Genomic DNA, 16761 nt, shown 5'->3' on the forward strand with positions numbered 1-16761 from the left:
GGTCATAGGTAAAATTGGCGTTCTAGATTTTGACCTTTGCCTTAACTTCATCTTTAAACACGATAAAGCCATGGGACCTTTTTCATTAGGTTGCATTTTAGATGACCTTGAAAATCTAACCAGAAATGACTATGTGTAAACCGGAAGTAGCTTTGTTTTGTACTTATTTGATGTAAAAGTATATAGAACCATATATTTTTGGAATCAGTGTCATGAAAACTATCAAATAATACCGCAAGTGACATTTTTCAGACTGGAAGTAACAAATTATCTCCCTAATTTCAAACAAAATTGTATAGAAACCATATATTTTTGGAATCAGCGTACATTAAGGTATCATTTAACACTGGAAATGACATTTTAAACCGTATTTTAATATTTTCATATCATAATGAATCATAATAAGTGGAAAGACCTTCAATTGTTCTCTGAACAATTGGGTTTTAATTTTGTTTAGTTTCTATTGTTACCTATTCTGACATAGAACTCGGACTTCTTTTAAACTGAGTTTTACTGTGCGTATTGTTGTGTGTTTGTTTTTTCTACATTGGCTAGAGGTATAGGGGTAGGGTTGAGGTCTCAAAAAACATGTTTAACCCCGCCGCATTTTTGCGCCTGTCCCAAGTCAGGAGCCTCTGGTCTATGATTTTTAATTTTAGTTTCTTTTATATATTTTGGAGTTTAGTATGAACTCCATTATCACTGAACTAGTATTCATTTTTGTTTAGGGACCATATGAAGCACGCTTCCGGGTGCGTGATTTTCTCGCTGCATTGAAGACCCATTGGTGGCCTTTGGCTGTTGTCTGCTCTTTGGCCGGGTTCTTCTTGTCTCTTTGATATATTCCCCATTTCCATTCGCAATTTTATTATGATGCTGAATAAGCCAAACAAATTATTTCGTATCACTTTTATGTTTCACACTCCGTGCAGTGTGATACGAGAAATATCTATTCGTGCAAGAAATTGATAACAGGCCACAACCATAAGTGAAATCATTGTATCAACTGAATTCAAAAGTCAACCATTGTTTTATTATATGACCTTTTATCTTTTTCTTAAAATGTCCTGTACCAAGTCAGGAAAATAGCCATTGTTATATTATGGCTCGTTTCTGTGTGTGTTACATTTTAGTGTTGTGTTTCTGTTGTGTCGTAGTTCTCTTATATTTGATGTGTTTCCCTCAGTTTTAGTTTGTAACCCGGATTTGTTTTTTTCTCAATCGATTTATGAATTTCGAACAGCGCTATACTACTGTTGCCTTTATTTATCCTTCTCCGTTTTTCTAGTATTTGATCAAGATACTTTTAAAATTGCTGACTGTTTTTATACTATATATATCATCTGCTTTTGCAGTTGCTAATATTCATATGTTGACATATTCAATAAAGTTTACTAAGAAAAATACAGAACACAGGAAGATGTGAAAAAAATACAATGAAAACAAAAAGAAAAAGAAAAAACGAGAATATACATGATGTTATAAACCTACGTCATCGACGTTGCCTTGAAATATCAGGCATATTTATCTATATTTAGGTACATGAATTAACCTCTCGAGATTTTTAGCGCGGTCATACAATAAATTTTCTTAAAACTGATGTTTCACAAATCAATTTTCAAGGACAGTCCGTATATGAGAATTAAGATGTTTGCCGAACAGTAAAGAGTTATGTATTTAATGTATTATGGATTGGGTTTCATTTTTCTTTCCATTAACCCGATACTTTTTTTCTGATAATATCGAGTAATCATAACATTAAACATTTAATTTCATAAAAAAACACTTAGTTACAATCTTTTGTTATTTGCTTGTCTGTAAAACTCCAAAAGCTAACTGCTTGGAAACATTAATCACTGCTGTAAACTATTGAAATACCAAATTATAACAGAAAGGATGGAAATTGCATTTGATTAATAAAAGACAACATACATGAAAGACGATTTATAGAATGTCTTTTTGTATAGAAGCAAGTCAAAGGTTTAAGACCGTATATCGACCGCTCTTTGTCTATTGATTGCTCTCTCAGTAATTAATCAATACACTACATGTATTTACATAGGTGTGAGTATGCATTTTTTTTCCACATCTACAGTTATTACAACGTCATCTGCGAAGAAGTGCTAAAACGGAACTCAATGTTAAGATAAAGACTGTTTTGTCGACTTTTGCATTCGTCTATGATATTCAGCTAGTAAATAGATGTTCAAAACAAACAAAGTATGTTCCGTCTTCGACGTATTCGTTAAATGATATTTCTTTAAGAAAATGACTTTCTTCAAAAACGAATTTAAACGGAACCATTAACTACGTACATTATAACCAGAGCGGGGGTTGTTATTGTTCTGAATCAAAAATGCGAGAACAGTCACAGAAAAAAAGAGCGATACGACGTTTCAGTAGGTATAATAAAAAAAAATATAAAACAGCTGATGCTTCTGCAGGTCCTGCAGAAAAGGTTGTTAAATTCAATCAAGCTATTTTTATCTTCGACGCGGACGGTAAAATCACAAGACGATGGAAGAGATTTTTGATTGTCGCTATATTTTAAAGCTGTGAGGCGTCACCCAAAATTAGTGATTGGACATAATCCAAGAAGAACCTTATATTGATCGCCGGACGATGTTAAAGTAGTTCTCATAAATTTAAAATCACTAAACAAGATGCCCTGAAGATCCTGAAATGCTCTTCCAGAATAATATGCAGCTTTTCGATAGCAATTAGCTTGGATAAAGGCAAATCAATTGTGTGTTAAGTATTCTGAACTCTTTAATCAGTTAAGTAAAATTGAGACCTTCAAGCAAATGGTAAATAGCTTAGTAATAATCATAATATCAAATACTTATGAAATGATTGGTGTGTTTTTATTTGCATGTTTATGATCGTTTACCCTCTACTGTTTCCAAGGTTATCTTTCAAAGCGATCATATAAATTATCATTACAGGGAAGCAACTGCTATATGCAGAAAATTGATGGTTTAAGAATGTTTGCTGCTCTGTTTGAAAATAAACATCTTTTTAAAAGACTGTTATAAATTGAAAGTTTATAAATAACAATACAAAAATAGCAAAAAAACATGAAGGGTCCGTGTCATTGGTTTTTGAGATATGACTAATTGATGATTTTTGCTTGAAATGATTTAACATTGACACCTTATTTCTGTCAACAAATGTGAAAGCAAAGAAAATTTTATAAGATTTTGAAACATGGCCGAGTGGTCTAATTAGTCGAACTACTGTATCAATAGTCTGTAAACCCTAAGGTTGTTAGTTCAAATCCGCCACGTGCCAAGTGCGTTCGACTAAAATCTTAATTGACGACAGTTGTCTGGTTTTCTGCCGAAGGTCGTTGGCTCTCCCAGAGATCTCGAGCTTCCTCTTCCAATACAAAATGGCAACCATGATCTAGCACAATAATGCTATAAGTGGCGTTTAACACCAATCAATCGATTAGCGAATCTAATATGGCTTTATCAACTACATGTATATGTGAAACATTTATGAAAAGAAAAGTATGGGTTAGCATGCAAAGATTTTTAGAATGGCACTACATGGATAAAACCAGACGATAAGGAATATTTGACAAAAAGTCAATAACCAAGATGAAATAACATCTTTAAGTCACAACACTTTCGTAGAACTTGTATCATTACTGATGTGTACTGTTAACGTCTACCTATTGCTTTTTTTTTAAACTATAGAAAAATTAAAAAAAATGTAAGGGCAATACTTTCTATAGAAAATTCTTTGTTTGTTGTTAGTCATATTGTTATTAAGGGGATACTGTTTCAGTTTCTACGTATCCATTTTACGTAAAGATAAAAAGAAAACAAGCTTAATTAGTCAAAATCGTATATAAGACAATGACCCTTGTAAAGGATATCTGATTATTTTTGGTAGAATAAACTCATCATAGATACCAGGATTAAATTTTGTAATTACGCCAGACGCGCGTTTCGTCTACAAAAGACTCATCAGTGACGCTCGAATCCCAAAAAAATTAAAAAGGCTAAATAAAGTACGAATTTGAAGAGCATTGAGTACCAAAAAAGCATTGAGATAAGATCTTGACATACTTCGTATTAAATTACATTGGGACCATTCAGGTCAATTTGGATTAAAATAGTTTCTTTATTGTCGGAGGAAAAAAAAAAGAAAAATGCCTCTTTTAGCGAATTGAAAATGGCAATTAAAGCCCATAAGACCAGTTGGTATCAAAATAATACAGAAACCCTCAAAATGAATATATTTTTCTGCGAACTATACCCCGTTAGCGACAGATGATTTAATTATAGATATACATAGTAATAGTAAGCTCATTAAATTGGAAATCAGAAAACCACGTGCATAGGCTCCATTAATAGGCATATGTACCTATCCCTAAATTGGTTATCTTAACGTACTCAATTCATTTTCATAGATTTTTTCAATAAGAATTTCATTACTTTTGAATTTGTAATGATATATTTTTGGAGTTTGTTATAACGAACATAGAGAATTCGTAACAGAAGTTCAAAAAATCTGTTATAACGATTTTTATCTGTTAAGATTCAGTTTGTAATTCAGAAGTTGTTGATTTGAATAGAATGAATCTGTAACATTGAATATATTGCCTTTTATTCCGTACCAACTTCACAAATAATACACGATGGTCTTGAAGTATAGATTCTGGGTATTGACGTTGTTTATCATCTTAAAAACGTGTTTTATGCTTTCCTCTTTCGACCCAAACTAACAACCAGAGGTTTACCATTAACTTGAATGAATCAGCGAGTATCTCATGTATTCAACATGTATTGGACCATTTGGACAATGTATAAATGAAAAGAGAAACAAGAAGGTGAATTGCAATATTTTTACTTATTCAGAGTTTAAATGTTTCTCATACAAAAACAAATATATATAATATATACATATACATTTTTCAACAAGATAGTAACAGAGACATATAGTGTGTCTCTGATAATAATGAATGCAAAACATAAAACGATAATAAAATAATACAGAATACAATAGCTTGGCATAGGAAGGGGTCAACTAAGCCAAACAAAGATATAAAAATGATAAATGTAACACATGTTACATAAGCATATAAAAATGAAGATGTCAACATACTTAATAAACTGGTTTATTACCAAAATACATTTGTAATCGACCAAAAATAATATGAACATCTAACAAATATCTTAATAAAAAGCTTAAGGTGTTGAAAGGGGATGGAGGTGGAAAAGTTTATAAAATTCCAAAATAAAAATCCTGTTTACAAAACTATCGATCTGTATATATGCGAGAACAAGTAATAAGATACATAGTAAAGAAACTTACCAATGGTTATCCAGCCGAAAGATCGTAATGCAAGGGTTCCCCAAAGGGTTATGAAAATAATCAAAATTAAGAAAATAAATTAATGGTTTTCGTCGTTTGCATTAAATAAGTTATTAAAATAACTTGCCTTTATGCTTTCCTCCTTCAACCCAAACAAACAACCAGAGGTTTACCATTCACTTGAATGAATTAGCGAGGATCTCATGTATTTAACATGTATTGGACCATTTAGGCAATGCATAAATGAAAAGAGAAACAAGAAGGTGAATTGCAATATTTTTACTTATTCGAGTTTAAATGTTTCTCATACATAACAAACAATATATAATATATACATATACATTTTCCAACAAGATAATAACAGAGACATATAATGTGTCTCTGATATTAATGAATGCAAAACATAAAACGCTAATAAAATAATACAGAATACAATAGCTTGGCCTAGGAAGGGATCAACTAATATAAGCCACCAGGAAAGATGCAATAAAATAAATCTTTCCTACCCCACTAAGGCCTAGCACTTGGCAAAATAGAAAACTGTTCGTCATATTTGATGTTTAAAAAGTTATTTCTGCTATCACAAGATGTTCAATTTCCCATATTAGCTATATTAGTTCAAGTTCAATCTGTGTTTGTAACTAACAGTGAAATACTAAATGTGATTAATAATATTTAAAAAACAGTTATAGATAAATTGCAATACAGTACCAACCCAAGCAAGTTCTGCCAAAATAACAATGAGGCAATGTCTTTGTAAAAAACATTTTCACTGATTATATATATTACAATATCAAACTTCAACAAAAAGCTGTTTTCACCTAAACAAAACAACTAAATGAGCAAGACATTTAAGCAAATATCTGGGTGAGAGATTAAATCAAGCATTCATTTTGTAAAAAGTAAAATCACAAAAATACTGAACTCCGAGGAAAATTCAAAATTGAAAGTCCCTATTCAAATAGCAAAATCAAATAATAAAACACTTCAAACGAATGGACAACAACTGTCATATTCCTGTCTTGGTACAGGCATTTTCAAATGTAGAAAATGGTGGATTGAATCTGGTTTTATAGCGCTAAACCTCTCACTTGTATGACAGTCGCATCAAACCCCATTATATCTATATGACTTAAAGGCCCAAGCAGTTAAATTTGGTTAAACTAACATGATACCCTACTGCTATGACAAATTCATATTTTGTGCATAAAAATTGTTTTTATAAAAGACCTACTTTATGTAGAACTTTTGAAAACAAAAAAGGCTCTAAAACTAATACCGGCCCATGCAGGTAATTATATCAGAAATGTCAAAACATTGTCTATTGGAGTCTCCTTTAAAGCATTTTATCATTGCAAGCAGGTACTACCAAAAATAATATTTCAAATCAAAGAGTTTTTGAAAGACGTTTTATATTGATTCTGGGTACTGACGTTGTTTATCATCTTAATAACGTGTTATAGCATTCTTTTAATTGTCTTTATGAATATTACTTTTACTGTTTAGTTTGTTTTTGGTGATATTCATTTGACGTAGCTCTGTACTTATACATCCCGTCATTGTTCTATGGTAAAAATGTTGTATTCTTGTCTTTCATTTTCGCTGATGTGCTTTGTCTATATGCCTTTTTGTGTTTCTTTGTTTACAGTGATTAAGATTATAACACACTATTGACTGCTGTACCCCTATTTTTGACATTTTAACCCATTATGTCTGTTTGTTTTGTTCACACATCATTGTCAATATAATGGAATTTTATGCAACTGGCCCACAAGTGAGAGGTTTCGCTAGCGATATAACCAGGTTTAATCCACCATTTTTCTTCATAAGAAAATGCCTGTACCAAGTTAGGAATATGATAGTTGCTATCCATTCGTTTGATCAGTTTGAGCTTTTGATTTTGCCATTTGATTATCGACTTTCCGTTTTGAATTTTCCTTGGAGTTTGGTATTTTTTTTCTTTTTTTTTCCTTTTTATTGAAGATATCGAAAATCCTTTGTTTGTTTATAAAATTTTAAAATTTAAAGAAACTAAGATTTGAACTCTCTCAGGCAAAGTTGACTTAAGATTTATTTGACTATTCCTATTTTGTCATATAGCTCTTCAACAGTTCTTCTGATACATCCATGTCTTTCAAATATTCGGCTTTGAGCGTTCCTGATTAAGGTAATTCTAGAATAGTGCTTTGAACACCTGTAATTCATAAAGTGTTGTTTTCATTTTAAATAGTTTATAGATGTTATTATATTTCTCACTGGTTCCCCTTTTATTTGGCCCATAAAGTCGAAACTGCTATAATTTTGCCAAACAAGTTTTTGTAATACCACAGAAAGTTTTCGGCAAAATGTGCCACTATGCTACCTCAGAATTACATTAAAACAGATTTGTCAAAGTGTAACATCAAAATGAGACAAAACAAATTCTGCTGGATCCGGAGTAAATTCCTGCTTTCGTTGCCATTCGACATTGCATACAACTGCTATGTGTCAGCTGAAAACCCATTATCAACACATCAACACGCTTAAAGGTCTTCAACTTTGTACTTGTTTGGCTTTATAACTATTTTGATCTGAGCGTCACTGATGAGTCTTATGTAGACGAAACGCGCGTCTTGCGTATTAAATTACAGGCGGAAACCCGGTTGAAATAGAACAAAAGAATCGAAGCTCTTTGTTAGAGAAGGCGAGAAATGCTTACTGTAATGTTTATTATAGTAACAAACATTTTAAAAGTTAATAGAAACAAATAAAATGACAATTTTCTGCTCAATTACGAAGTATTTTATTTTAAAAACACCATTTGCATAAGTTTTCAATTTATCTATTACATAGTTAAGCAGAACAATTAGATATCAAGTCGACGACATGGGTATCTATCAAGTTGGATGTAGAAAATGCATAACCTCCGATTTAAAAAAAAAATAACACGGACGGAGAACATATCAATCTATTAGTTCAGTAATTTTCTTGTCTGCCCTTCCATTATGTGACTCAAGAAAAAATTCCAAAAAATGGGTAACAATTGTATCAAAAAGAGAAAATCGAGTGCACCTTTTTATGTTAGGGCGTGTTTGAATTGAATAGTTTGTCTTGTAAACGTATAAAGCAAGAGTATTTGATACATCATCGCGCTTCAGATTCTATTATTTATATATATCAAGGCTACAGGTTGACTTTATAACATAAAAAAATCATAGTACTAAAAGAATAAATAGATGGGTCAAGTGAAATACCTTTCTAATGAATCACAAAAACAGATTAGGTGTGTTCGAATAGGCAATTTTTACTAAAAGTACTTGATGAAAGTCTTTTAAGTTGGATCTTAAAAATGCATATCTTCGAAAAAAAATCATGTAATGTGTGATAATTAGGGTTTATAGTCTTCAACCACTGAAAATGTTTAGTCTGCCCTTCCACGAAATATTTAATTAGAATTTTTTTAAATGTTTATGAATTTTCGAAAATTCCACCTGACAACCGATCAGACAATAGTTTTAAGTTGATTCAATGCAGACAAGAACATTAAGTGATGCTCATTAGCTAGTAGATACATTTGTCTTTTAAAATACAACTGACATATAAGGATCGTAATGGTGTTATGTGGATAAATTTATCGGTTTTCAAGAGCTAAATTGGCAGCGCGTCCTCCCTACAATGGCTTCCATTTCTACGATTGTAAAAATGAACTGGGAGATAATTTTGACGAAGTAGAATCCTGACTGATTATAATCCTGGTACCTTTGATAACTAATTAATACTCATTCTCTGAAACCACTTAAACTTTTTCGGCACACAGAGTCACCGATCTTTCTGAAAATTGGCTGATATGTAGTAGCAGGGTGCCCAATGTCCAAAAAGTCCTCTAGTTAACGAGTTTAAGTTAACGGATAACACACTGCTAATTTTTTGCAAATTATAGGAAAATCATGATATTTTACAATCATGATTGTCGTCGTAAGTTCCCATGGTCAAGATTTTCTAAATTTCGTGTTTTTAAAGGGTAACCCCAGATACCGTATTGTACGTGGAATCTTTAACATGAAAAATAAAATTATTACGCTCTTTGTTGGTGGTTTAAATAGTACTTATAATATAGTTTATACATTAAATATATCATATAACCAAAAGCGGAAAGTATTTAAGTGATTTTAGTATAATTATTTCAGCATTTTAGTAAGACTAAAATTTTACCCGAAATTTACCACACTTTCATCGAAAGCAAAATTAAAACGTGTATCATCACGATATTGTTTACTCTGATTAAAGCAATAAGACACGGTGCATGTGTGTGCCAAATTTCATGTGTGAAATGAATGTAGTTTTGAAGAAATTAGCAATTAAAAACATAAATTAAGTCAACATTTTGACTTTGATTAAACACGGATTATCCCGTGACATTCATCATTTTGTTGCTAACACTATTAGGTCATTAACAAGAACAGTGGTTACTCAATACATTTCTCATTTTTGCTTGTTGTGTGGTTGATTTATTTGTTTTGAATAGCCAGCTAACTTTGTAAATTGTTATTTTCTTCTGAGAAATATGTTTTGTGTCTGTTTTTCAATACTTTAAACTTTTTATTGAATATATATGTATATGTTTGTTATAATTGTAGTATAAGAATCAAATAGGTCGGTTTCATTTTACACCCGGAATATGGCACATCAAGCCTATGTTATGGTCTTGCATGATGTTTTCGACCTAAATCCCCCTCGGTATGAATGACAACAAAAATGTATCACCGTTCGTGCTTTAAATTATACACCAGCAGACACAACTGAAATAATTTCAAAGCTGAATTGGCAATAGGTTTGTCCCAGCAAACCACTGAACATGCTGAAGCCAATGACCTATATGTGCGAAGCTGGCAGCAGAAATTTTTTTTCCGGATTGACCATTTTTTTTTATTTGTTGCTACGCATGCTTATTTTTTTCCGCGGCTTTGCTGTGCGAAAATTTATTTTCACTTTTGTACACATTTATATCCTCAACTTTCCTGTATTTCATGTTGCAGAGTATTCATTTTCACCCGGTCTTGTGCAAAGTCATTTATTTTCAGTTCATACCAGGCCAAATTATTGATTTTCAAAATCCTCCTCCCTTCCCTCCTTTCGAAATCAAATGGTCGTCCCCTTACTGAAAGCTAATGAAAGGACGTCATCAATTAATAGTCTGAGAAAAGTATGATCATAAACATAATTACCGTAAAAACTAGGATTCTACTGGTACAGCATGTTTTACTAACTGACTGAATTATGTCGAAATTCTTAGAGAAAAGGATTATACATTCTTTATATGTCTGTCCCAAGTCATGATCGAGCCGGTATTTGAGTGGTTTTCGTTGGTTCATGTCTGATTTTTTTTGGGTAAATTGTTTCGTTATACATTAGGCCGTTGGTTTTCTCAAATGGATTGTTTCAATTTTTTATACCCGGGCCTTTTATAGCCGACCATACGGTATGTGTTTTTCTCATTGTTGAAGGCCGTTATGTTGCCTATAACTGCTTACTTCCACATCTCCTTATTTTTATATTATACAATTATTACATAAAATTAACATTTATTTATCAATGTTCCATGTAAATGAGGTAACTAAAGGTCAGATGAACTCTGACACAAAGACATTTGCTACCTTTCCATACACCAAATATATTTGACCCACTACTTATAGTATCTGAGATAAGGACTTAACCACTGAAACTTAACCTTGTTCACTGATCCATGAAATGAGGTCGAGGTCAGGTAAACCATGTATGACCGACATGTAGACCTTGCAAGGATACCATATATTAGTAACCAAATATAGCTATCCTAGATGCGAAGGATACCAAAGGGACATTCAAACTCACAAGTGAGACATTCACATGACGAAAAAAAGCTATACAGTTTTTTAGCAGTCATTAAACCATGAAAATGAGGTCAAGGACAATGATTATATGAAAGACGGGAACTTTGTAACACAAGGTATCATCATCTATATACAAAGTATGAATCATCAGATTCATCTACCCTCTGAAATATAAAGATATACAAATCGTTTACGGTGTTGCCGCCGCCACCATCAGATTGTATGCTGTATGCCTCGCATTCTGCGACTTGCTTCGAATGCGATTTAAAAAAGAACAACTGAAATTAGCTCTCTTACCTATACCTGGTCGGTGGGCTTTCTACTAAACAGTAGATAATGAAACGTAATAGCTACTGCTACATGTAGCTTCGGAAATTTTTCTATGTCGTTTCAATCTGATTAAAATTCTGATCTATGTTATCTCGTGTGCTCGTATATATAAGCTAATATGAGGATATCGAAATCAGAGACCTATATTTTAATTAGATTGATGTTGTTTACAACCCTCTTTTTGTAGATAATCTTTAACTTTATGTCAATTGTAGGCCAATTCATGCTCAATAAGGCATATAAGTGTGTAAGATGTAGTGGTTAACCTGTTTCTAATGGTCATTTTGTTTTCATATATACTTTAACAGAAACCCTCCCCCTTTTTCACCGTTTGCAGTCTTTTTTATTTCTATAAAGCAAAGATATACTCAGACCTGCTAATTCAATCCATTCTGCGTTAATATTACACCAGTTTTGAACTAAGTACAATTTTATGTGCTTCCAAACTCGCCAAAATAAAATTGGATGTTTACCGAGAAAATCATTACGAACAACTATCAACAGACGGAAAAATAACATTTTGGGAGGGCAACTTTAAAATGTTAATATCTAAAAAACATCTCTAGAGATCACTTGTATCGAATCTTATGTAAAAATTCCGAATTTGGAAATTTTAATAGGTCATGGTCACTGTTATTCAACAGCTGAATGAGAATTGTAAATGTGCACCCTATAAGTACAAATGTCAATCTCGAACCGTATTTGGATACATGAATATCAAATTAGTCCTAAATATATAAACTATAGTCATATTCCTTTGAAATATTCTGACTTATTTTTCTATAAACGCATATATGTAGGGGCGGCCAGCTGTCTAAGCGTGACTCTGCGTTTTCCCTGAAATTTTAGTTTTGACCTTTGACCCAAATTTAAGAAAATCGTGACCACTGTAGACAACGACGACATCAATATTTCGATGAGGCTTTTTCGCTCCTCTTTCTGATGATATCAAATACAGCCGTGTGTTATTCCGTTAACCCAAATCGATCAAATTCGTTGACTGGGCACCCTACTATAGATCCTATTAGACTAGTCAGAAAAATAATGCCAACCGCAGCAGAGAAAGTTGGGATTTTTGAGAAAAATTCAATATTTGGTGTAGTGTTGTGAAATTATGCGGCTACATCTATTAAAAAGAAAAACACAAAAACAATTAATTTCAGTCTTGTTTTAGTCAAAAATCAAAAAAACTTATGGGGAATCTACATAGAAACATGCGAAATTAATTTCTAAAATGATCATTGTGCAATATTCCTAACAATACGGATTGTCTCCCTTTGGTGGGTTACACTAATGACTGGACCAAAACGAAAACGCTAATAACTTTTTTTATTTCTCAAAGGATTTATGTCAAATTTGAATTGTTATAAATTTAGACCATTTAATACATAAATATAAGAAAAATAGAGAAAACGTTTTTAAATCTTCATTAAACGTGACCTGACCAACGCTCACAATGACAGGACCAAATGAAAATGCTGATAACTTTTTTATTTCTTAAAGGATTTATGTTAAATTTGAAATATAATAAAATTTGATCATTTAATATATATAAATTAATGAAAAAATATAGAAAAAAATATTAAAAATTCAGAAAAATTCAGAAAACCTGACCTTTCTAACGTTGACAATTACCTGACCAACAACAGCAATGACCTGACCGATGAAAATAAACTCATCATAGATACCAGGATTAAAATTTGTATTTACGCCAGAAATTTCTGTGTTAGTTTATATTATTAAAAAAAAAACAGGAAAAATATATGCTTTGGGGTGAAAAAAACTTGACATGACCAACGTTGAATGTGCTGGTAGTTGTACATGTACTACCTAATACTTATTAATATCTTATAGGATTTGCTTAAAATTTATAACAAAATAACATTAAGATTGAATGGTAAAAAACTGGGAAAAACAGTTTAGGGTAATATGACGAGCATCGGATTATTTAAACTTTTTATGGTATTGAGTAGTATATTGTATTTAACTGTGTTGTAAATTATGTTGTATATTACCGGTTATAATTTGACACGTTTGATCACAAATATAAAGTAACATACAAAAGGTGTGATTGAAGTAGGCCATAAATACATGTAAGTTGATAAATCCAATATAGTTTGTTTTTTAATATTTTCTTAGAGTAAATAATTATTTCCACGTACTACTTAAGACTACCCGAGCCTTGGGCAGGATATCTTGGTAGTTTAAAATATATTCATATAAACCAAAGTAAACATTTCGCGGACAACATGAGGTATGGCCGAGCCCCTGCATGCACGATATCTTGGTAGTTTAAAAAGATTTTCATAAAATATAAGTAAACATGTTCGCGGACTTAACTTGAGGGTTGTCAGAGCCTTGTCTTAGTTTTAAATGTTCCAGAAAGTCAATACATTTATCGTTTGCTAATATGTTTGTAAAGCATTTTATATTTTCTTATTTGAAAAAATTAATGGTTCAATCTAAGTGTTTCTATAAATTTGATGCAAAGCCTATTACAAATAAATAGGTATAAAGTCATTTTTCCTGGTCATGATAACGGTCAGAATGTAGGACAGAAAGTCACAGACAAAAAGTAACAGACAAAAAGTCGCGCGGACAAAAAGTCACATGTAAATATCTTATAAACATTGACTTCTGTTTCAAAGGAAAATTTAAATTTTTTTTTAAAGAAAGACAATATACTAATTTTGAGAAACATCTTTCTGTAATGGGCTTTCAGTGAAAATCAAAGTACATGTACATGTATATAATTCTTTTAAAGTTACCCTGTGTAAAGAGTTATCATATGGTCAATATTTTTTAATTTGCTGCTAAAAATCCATTAAGATAATTGTTATTTTCTCAAATTTCAATAATCCAATGCCTATTACTCATGTTAATATAGTGCTACCATAGGCGGATCTAGGGGGTCCTGCAGGCCCGCCCCCTCCTTTCATTGGAAACATTTTGTTGATTACATATGGAATCACTGAAGCATGAATGTAGCGGACCATCTCTTAAGGCAGTCAGTGGGGCCCTTTATATGAAAATTGTCTAGAAGGTATATTTCCTGTTGCTCGTTGTAAGACCCGCAGTCACCCACTGACAGATTTTCCGCGGGTCTTCGTTGGGAAACGGAACTTTTTGGAAAATCTCTAAAATTCCTCCCCGGCCAGAACGTCAAACAAGAAATGTGTCGGATGGATAGCAGGGACCATCGGGTCGACGACCGACCGTACCCGCCCTTGCTTGTTACGCCCTTTGTTTGCTTAAGAACCCTTGTGTTAATTCTTTTAGAGGCTCCCTAGTTGACCTATTGAAATTTCTATACTTGTCCAATTGATCCCGATTTCAAGTGATATTTCAAATTGTCCGCCTTCACCTCAGCCTACCCCTATAGCAGGACCTTTTTGAAATTTTCTGTTTTTTTATAACTTCACCTCAAAAATGATCTTCATGTAGATACTCATCATCCAATAATACAATATTATTCAAAACGTATAGCTATACATGCTTTGTCATTTCAACATTAAGTTTAAAAATTAATAAGAAAAATAAACAGCTCATAATAAATGTATTTTTTCCTTTATAGAAAGGTTAGATGGTCAATTATCATTTATTTAGAGGATCAACGTCTGACTCTTTTGGTTCTATTTTTTATTGTGTTGAATTGTATCAAATTATTGACTTTAATTAATTTTTGGTCAGTAGACTAGCACAGGACCTACAATGTTCCTATTAGATCTATTGATTTTGTTCTCTTCTGAAACATGCATGAGATGTTTGACACTGGACATTAAGCAAACCACAACTAATCGATCATTTCTTTTTAACATAATCTTACCCCCCCCCCCCCCCCCCCCCCCCCTCTAAACGATATTGATTATTTTCATTTGTGATAAGTATTTATTTCTGTGCCTCAAACAAACAATTTTAAGCTTGGCCTTTCTTGAACTGTAAATTTTCTGATTGTATCTTCTTAATATTATGTATAAATAAGTAGGAGCTAGTAGCTATAATTCCAAACGGTCAACACCAAGTGGTACTTTGATCTTTAATCTTCACTACAGCATTTGAATAACAGTTGATGGAATGACTTGTAAAAACCATCATTCTTTGACACTGCATTCAATTGAAAACTTACAACAGAAGAGAGTTTTTGTATGAGAGATTTAGTCTATTTTAAAGCGTTATCCAAGTTTATGCATATAATTTGTTGTTTCTATGGCAACACTATCACTAATAATGCCTGGAATATTATTAATATTTCCTAAATACCAGAAAACATGCATAATGTAAGCAAAATTGTATACATTCATTGCTATATGTATCGAAGTTCATTAAACGAATTTGGAAAAATTAGCACTTATCAGTTTTTTTGCAAATGGACTGCTTGTTTCCATGGCAACACATTCAATGGCAAATATTGCACAATTGAATATTTAATTTTTTCAATGATTTTATTTGTTTTTTCTAGTTTTTCTTGTATATTTTTTCATGATCATGAAAACAGACTGAAATTTCTATATAATCAGCACTTTTATCCAGATTAGAGAATTGTATTTGTTTCCTTCAAGTGGTAACACCATTATCGATATACTATACTAGCAAAATTATTTATACTTGTTTTAGTTTTCCTACTTTTGTGCACATTTAAGAAACTAACTGAAACTTTTTCAAAATTGTTTTAATCTTGTGTATCATCATGAAATTGTTTCCATAGCAACACAGTTAAAACTATAATACCGTTATATATGAATATGTTTAAAATTTTGATGATTACAATAATTTCTACAAATTGTATATTTATTTATTTTTTTCTGACTGCAGAATCAGGTTTTAAAACATTTTTTTCAAAATTTTTCAAATTTTTTTTCTTCTGAAAAATGAAAACTAAGCATTTTGTATACATGGTAACAAAAAATGAGACATAATTCCCCATTGCTTTTTCGCATCAATGATAAGATAAGACTATGGTATTTATGAATTCATGGTTGAATTTAACTCAGGTGTCCTCAAAGAGTTATGGTGAGCATTCAAAAATGACCTCAAAGGGGTATTTTTTACCTAATGCAAACCACATAAAAAGGGGGGTATATGTGATTATGATTGAATATGAATATGAAAATATCAGTTAATAAATTACATTGATAAAATGCATATATTTGATAAAATCATAAAAAAATATTCCTTCTTTTAATCATTTATTATGAAAAATTATGTTGAAAATAGCCTTTTTCAGCTTAAAATCATAGATATCCAGAAGAGGTAAAAC

The sequence above is a fragment of the Mytilus californianus genome, unplaced genomic scaffold, assembly GCF_021869535.1.
Source record: "Mytilus californianus isolate M0D057914Y unplaced genomic scaffold, xbMytCali1.0.p SCAF_10, whole genome shotgun sequence".
Taxonomy (NCBI): domain Eukaryota; kingdom Metazoa; phylum Mollusca; class Bivalvia; order Mytilida; family Mytilidae; genus Mytilus; species Mytilus californianus.